This window comes from Limulus polyphemus, unplaced genomic scaffold (assembly GCF_000517525.1).
Source record: "Limulus polyphemus unplaced genomic scaffold, Limulus_polyphemus-2.1.2 Scaffold767, whole genome shotgun sequence".
Taxonomy (NCBI): domain Eukaryota; kingdom Metazoa; phylum Arthropoda; class Merostomata; order Xiphosura; family Limulidae; genus Limulus; species Limulus polyphemus.
Window position 1 is genome coordinate 116,117 of NW_013666377.1, and position 7,756 is coordinate 123,872.

Sequence of the window (7,756 nt, forward strand, 5' to 3'; positions counted from 1 at the left end):
ATTTGGGTCATCATAATTTGAGTTAAGTTTAATTTGGATGGGAATAACCTTAACAGTGTTAATAAGGAAAGGGATCTTGGTGTAGTAGTCAATTAGTCTTTAAAGCCATCCAAGCAACGTGCTGTTGCTAGTGGTAAGGCAAATAGTATTTTAGGTTATACCTACAGAAATATTGAATACAAGTCTAAATAGGTTATAATTTCAATGTACAGGTCATTAGTTATGCCACATTTGGAATATTGTGTTCAGAATGGTGCCTGGGATGAAGGGTTTTTACAAGAAGAGGTTGAAATCTCTCAAACTGTTTTCTCTTGAAAAAAGAAGAGTTTGGGGGGGGTCTGATTGAGGTGTTTAAGATTGTAAAGGGAATAGTAGGACTACGAAACAGAAATATATATTTTGGTAAGGTAGGAGTCATTTCAGCTAAGACAGTTTAATTTTTTTAACAGGATGGTTGGCCTTTGGAATGAGTTGCCTTCAGATGTTGTAAAGGCAGTAAATTCAAGTAAGTTTAAGAAAAAGCTTGATAAGTACATGAATGATAAGGGCTGGCTTTAAGATTTTTTTCTTAATTATTTTAATTTATTTTAGAGGATGGAACAGCTGAGATAGACCAATAGGTCACATATTGTCCCAAAACAATGTTATGTTATAATCAAAACTAGTACTAGTAGTACTATACTGTACAGTCTTTAGAACTTATAAATTTTAATATATGTTTTAATTTTGGTATTTAAGTTAGTAGTATTACTAATACTATTAGCATTACTAAAATAGATGTGTGGAAAAAGCAGTTACAAGTACTGCAGAGTACAGTCCTGTTGGTAAAAGTGATCATTGGTACTACTAATACTATATATCTTACAGTTACAACTTACACGCGTATTAAAAAAAATAACCTTTTAATAATTAATATTATTAGTAATACTAACACGTCATACAACTCCGCCCAAGAATGGAGAACTGAACTATACGTAAAATTTATTAAACATTTAACTTCGTCACAGCTTGCGACTTAAATTAACGTTAAACTTAAACTTTAAAAGTTAGTCAAACTTTCAAAGCTTTAATTTCAAAATCAAATTAAATTTGTCAAGTTCACCGACACCATTCACTTTCTACAGTATATATCTTTTAAGTTTTAAATAATAAATACACTATAACTGTAACTACACTCTATTATCAAAAGTAACTTAAAAATAAAAAGACTTACACGCAAGTTTTATAAAACATTAGTAACAGTATACCATAACTATACATTACAACTCCTAAACACAATTTTAATAGCCTGGTATCCTTGCTCAACGCTATCCAATTCCAAAGCTTTAATTAATAACGTAATGATTTATAGATGACGCTTTACTTTCGCATGCGAATGACAGTTTCAAAAATATATCTCTCAGTAACAGTATCATATTTATAAATTTTGGAATTTTTTTGTTATACGCTTAAGTCCCGATTTTCTAATTTAGTTTATATTTAACAGGTTTCAGTTTCTCAACAAATTAGCTACTATGCCCCCTCCCCAGGACATACGTAATATTTCATAGCAATTATTATATACGTCTTGCTGTTATTTATTTAAATTAAATACAGTTTTATGAATATATCGTTTTTAGTTAATCAACAATTTTCTCATATTAAAAGTACAAAATTTAACTATCACAATTTAATACAAGTATGTAAGCAAATAAATTATTAAAGTAAATCAATTCAATATTTTTATGTAATTTACGGTTATTTATTTCTATATTTAAGTAATAAAAGAACAAACTACCAAGTAATGCCATTATGCCTTTTTATTTCATAAATAACTTTTAACCAGTCTGTCACCAGCAGCATCTTACGATAAGCATTAACAAATAATCACTGTTCAAGTATAATTTTTCATATGAAGTAATTATCATCACTTCAAACTTAAAAGAGGAGCGAACTGGCACACTGGTAGATTTCTGTATTTCAGAGCTAGCAAACTGGGTTCAAATTCGTACGATATCTTAAAATATGCCCTACACTTTTAGTTGTGGATGTGTTAAGAGTATCAGTCAATTCCCCTACTGCAGATGGTAGAAAGCTACTGTCTGGCTGCTTTCCCTCTGTCAGTGATTTAAAATTAAGGGTTGGTTTGATTGTTGTTAAACGCAAAGCTACACAATAGGCTATCTGTTCTGTCTACCATGGGTATTGAAACCCAACTTTTAGCGTCGTGAACCAGCAGACTTACCGCTGAGCCAATGGGGTTCAAAATTAGTGACAGCAGCTGATAAGCTTAGTAGCCTTGCCATAGATACAAAATTAAAAAGAAAATACTATACATGAATGCAGAAAATGATTAACTTACTTAAATGCAATTTATAATAACATTACTGGCAATTCTGGATCTTATAACAATGCAATATTCTAATCTCATAAGTCGTTTTGAAGTTATTTCATAATATATTGAATTTTAACTTCACTGTTTTTTTATTTAATTAATTTTATTTAAATGTTCCATTTATAAACATTATATTTATAAACATTAAGTATTTCATAACATTGTTGTGTGTCGGGATTGTTACTGTAGTTTCGTTTGTTTGTAATTAAGTACAAAGCTACACAATGGGCTATCTGTGCACGGCCCACCATGGGTATCGAAACCCGAATTCTAGCGTTGTAAATCCGCAGACATACCGCTGTGCTACTGGGAGGCTGTAGTTTTGTTTATGGTCTTTATCTTTATTACATGTATAAAGCTACTCGTATTATTTTTGATGAAAATATATCGCAGTCATGAAAACATTACTGTAAATATGCAATAAATAATTAGGTCGAGAATATATTACAAAAAATAGTTGAGAAACTCAGGAAATATATAAATGTTTATATAACTTTTAAATGTTTAGCCAGACGTATTTCGTCTTTCCTTACGTTAGCAATACATTAAATGTATAAGCTTGGTGGAAATATCTTTAAGTACGGTTGTATTTAGCAGTACGTATTTTAATGAAACCAAGCGTCTGAATATTAACAATAACTATTTCACAGTATTGGTTAAGCAAAACTAAAGCTTATTGTATATATAAGGTCGTCTAAATCGCCTTAAACTTGTTTAGGGAATGAATCAAAATTTCAACATGTCAACGAATTTTTATCTAAGTAAGTGAATGACTTTCCTAGATAAGTGTACAGAAAAATGGACGAAGCTTATCGCTCTAATTATTTCACAAACCTCATCCGTCTGGAGTTCCAGTAATTCCTTTTTGGTACTGAAAATGATACTAATGAGGTTTACGAGCGCCACAAGCTAGGTATTGCTGGCACACAAAAATATAGCCAATAAAAAGTAATAGATGAAACTGTAGTCCAACTTTGATTGGATGAAACCAATTAAAGAATGCATTAGGCGCCTACTTTACAGATTATATTTTCGATTTTACATTTGGTGAAAAGAAAAATATTTGTAATATATTTTTTGATACGTTTTATATAGGATATCATCCTTTTAATTTGTCCCCAGTGGATCTGTGATAAATTTACGGACTTATAACACTAAAATTATGGTTAGATTCCTCATGGTGGACATAGAACAGAAAGTCAATTGTGTAACTTTTCGCTAAAACAAACAGATGCTTTTAAACTGGCCTAAATTCTTTCACCCCCTACAGCTCATGATAGTTGTGCTATTACCTCATAGTTTTCCTTTGGCGTAAAAAATTCTTAGCACTTTTCCCCATTAGTGATGGTCTCGCCAATCATTTACTATTTCCCTCTTTCCCTTTTCTTTTGCTTGTAAAATCATTTGCTATGGTAGGTTCAATGCAACCACCATTTTTATTATTCGTGTGTTGTAGATGTCTCCTTTTGGCACTGTTCCTTTAGGACAGTTAGTAACTTTTATCCTTTGACTGCTTTTCCCCTTTCACTGTAACACTTTGTTTTGTAAAGATGACAAATATATCTCATTTATCGTTTGGGGAATTTTCAAGTTACAATGATATATTGCTCAGTATCATAGATATAGGTGATGTGAATTGATATTTGATACCTATGCTGAAGTAAAGGTGCATGGTCAAAAGAGAGCTTAATTTATAAAATATATGATGAAATAAACTATAAAGATGCCCTAAGACAGAACTAAACAGAGACTTGTAACAATGAAGCAAAATGGGGCATTGATTTGTGGATTAATAAACAGATTAAATAATTAAGAGTTGAAACAAAGAGCCTAAAATATATTTAGAAAAATAAGCAAAACACATCGCACACCACGTAATTTATCACCAGATCTACGTAGAAAAAATTCACATATCAAATCTTACAACCACATCTAAGTCACAGTATTGGTATGTTCCCTCTCTTTGACCTTAATTCAAATCACTCATAATGTATTGATTAATATTTTAGCAAAACTATCTGTCCTAACCCAGAGTTGATGTTTATGATTTAATTGAGATTTGCCAAGTTTGACAAAGAAACAAATAATAAACTGGCAAATATTTCGCTGGATAAGAATATTCCTCAAAGAAGCAAATGACGGGAAACTGCTTAGTCTTTGGGGAATAAACATATATATTTTTAAATTGCTGTAGGAAATAAGCACTTAAGTACGATGGTGATATTCTATTGCTCTCTCCGAATATTTCATCTTCAGGAATAGAGTACCCAGTTACAATGTATGTGTTTTTTCTATTAGGGCTGAATAACATACATCATGGTCTTATGAAAGAAGTTTAAAGTAAAAATGAGCAGAACCTGTTTATAACTGTATCTTATTTTATGAAATGGAAAACCCAACTCAATATAGCACTGATGGACCAGAGCCTAAGGCTAAAAAGATAGATAGTGAGACGCAAAAACTAGAAAATCAGTCACATATGAAGACAAATAATATTTGATTTTGAAAAGATAAAAGAATATAGAATTTCTCGACTGCTTCCAGGCAAACAGAAGATAATAGCTAGTGTCCAACAAAAAGAGAGAGTTACAGAGACATAGACCCTCCCATCTTCTCTACAAACGTGCCCCGAAAGTGTGAGAGTGTAAGGACATAAGAGAAAGAGAAGTAGAGTTTGCTGGCTGTTTTTCAAGGGAAAAAAAAACTGCAGCTAGTATCAACAAAGAAGTAGGAGTCGCAGAGACAATCAATCAGTGCTCTAGGTGTACCAGACCCCGAAAGTTCTCCTTCATGACCTTGCAGTCACAGTGAGAAAGATCACAGGCCTTTGTAGCCTTAGCAAAAGACCAATAATCAGGAGTAGAATACTGTGAGATCAAACTACTCTTTTGAACAACCACCTACCATCAATAACTAACTCTTCCTCTCGTTGCAAGACCTCCAATTAGTAGAAAATGTAATTTCTTAGAGTACGAAACATTTTAAAACTTAACAACTCTATGGTTAATAACAACACAAAAATATACTCATAAGGTGAAAAAATGAAAACACATCAGGGATAGATTAAGGCAGGGGCTATTAAGGCTGTAGCTCTAGACCCGGACCAAAAAAAAAAGGCTGTGATAAAAAAAATGTTAGGAAAATGTTGAATAAGAATTATTCGACCGAGTTTACTTATTTTTGAGGAGAGAGAGAAGTTTGTGTATGGCATAGATAGGCCTATCATGCGATGTTGAATGCAGAGATTTGATTGGCTTGCTTCCAAATAATGTGACTAGGTGAAGCCTACTCTGACCTAGCACGTTTTTATGCAATTTGCTAGACCTAGTCACGATAACTGAATGATAGACCTCGGTCAATCAAAATCTCTTCACTCTACATTTTCGTGATGCTTTCAGCCAGACTCATCTCTCGTGGCTTGTGCCTGACACACTGTTTCTTATCATATGATTAAACATTAGGCTTAGAATATGAATAGATCTAAGTTGTTAGGCTAAATTGAAGATATCTATATATTTTGATTCTTTATTCTCAAAGTCTTTGGATTTTGTTCAAGCAAAGAGTTCAATCGTCACTAACAACATAAGTATCAGTAATTAAGCTTTTAGCACCTATTATATCAATCGGTTGTGTTTTTTGGGCCGAATTTGTAAATTTTTATTCCGTCAAAAATCCATAATTACTTGCGAGCCTACACTGGCCCACTTACCAACTGAAGACAATTCGTTGATAACTTGACAAGCATCACTAAATGGAGAGTATAGAATACAAGTAATCATTCACAGAAAATGATATGCAATCATTTGTTATTATTCTATTAGATAGCTTGTTCTGACATCTCTCTCATACACATACTCATATAAGTGCGCTTATACGTACACACAAATATTATTTATAAAGTGTTAATCTTATCTATTATATAGATGTGCTAACAAAAGAACAGTTGGGAAAAGCTAAAATTGAAGAAAGAGGAAAATTAGAGAAAGTAGTAGCTAAAACAAGGAAGCTAACAGACTTATGGGCTTCGTCCTCTAATGCTGAAACCATTGTCAGCCAAGGCAGTGGAAAAAACATTGTAGGCACTAAACCTATGGATGCTGATAACCGTCAACCTCAACATATCAAATTGAGCCCTTGCCCTCAATTAGAAAGTACTAAAAACATAATTGCCAACCAAGACTGCGAAAATAATCATGTACAGACTACAAATTTCTATGTTTATGTCCATCAACTTCATCAAGTTGAATCGATCCCCAACCAACGGGAAAAATTAATTATCACAATCGCAATAAAGATACTAATCCGTTCTTTACATTTGACACTGGGACATGGACACAAGTTTCTTATGAAATGAGAGATTCTGTTTGTGCATTGGAGACTACAAAATCGATTCCGGGTTACAAGTATAAACGCCAATGCTCAAAGGCTCTTTTTTTTATCGCGAGCAATTTAATGGAAAAAAGGTTAAAAGAGCTACTCATCATCGAAGGGGAACATCTGTGTTATATGCAAATTGTTTTCAACAGGAATGGAAACTTCTTCACTAACAACAACTGGTGACTCTGACTGGAAACATGCTGCAAGAGACTTTAGTTATGTCCCCAGATTTGTTACTCATAAAGCCAAAGATGGACAAATCTACAAGACTTTATCAGAACATATGGGATCAGAGAAAAATACTGGCTTAAAGTTCTAGAGCATATTCTCTCAGTCAAAAAGTTTTTATTATCTGAAGGAAGCGATGAAGTAGTTGGTTCAGTGCACAATGGCAGTTACTTAGGAATACTGGAGCTAGTGACTGAGTATGATACATTTCTTGCTGAACACGTTAAAAAATGCGCAAATAAGGGAAAATGTAGTGTTTCATATTCATCCCCAACTGTTTGTGATGAATTCATAGAAATATTGCACAAAGAAGTTTTCAACAGCATTATCCAGGAAATCAAAAATATCTAAGTATTATTTAGTGCCTATAAGCATTACAAAGGAGCAGAACTTGCTAGAAATCTCATTAATTTCCTTGAAATACATGATATAAAAATTCAAGATTGCCTGATATACAGCTTTCTGTTCCTCTGTCCATCCATTCATCTCTGCCAGTAGCTCGAATTGTGCCCTATATGCGTCCCACGGTGCCTTCCCATCGAATTCCTGTGGCTTCCTTCGCACTGGATCACTCCTATTACTGACATTCATATCTGGGATGTGACATCTAATGGGACTGAATATGTCTGCATTAGGGTTTAGCTGTGGGCTGTGTAAGGGGCTGTAATTTCTCTTCTTGTTTATTTTCTTTCTCCTCCAACAACTGCTGTAATCTCTCTTCTTGTTTATTTTCTTTCTCCTCCAACAACTGCTGTAATCTCTCTTCTTGTTTCTTTT

The 7,756-nt window shown here is 33.1% G+C and overlaps 1 protein-coding gene across 2 annotated transcripts in view; it reads right to left on the reverse strand.

Annotated features, from left to right (window-relative positions):
- Positions 1–1,451, reverse strand: part of LOC106460419 (probable sodium/potassium/calcium exchanger CG1090) — a 47,746-nt gene extending 46,295 nt beyond the window's left edge. Inside the window, exon 1 of one of the 2 annotated variants that reach the window (XM_013920114.2) lies at positions 1,214–1,451. The gene's annotated coding sequence lies outside the window, so the exon portion shown is untranslated. The remainder of the gene's footprint in view (positions 1–1,213) is intronic. The other variant, XM_022387130.1, reaches the window with a different exon arrangement.
- Between the last annotated feature and the right edge of the window lie 6,305 nt (positions 1,452–7,756).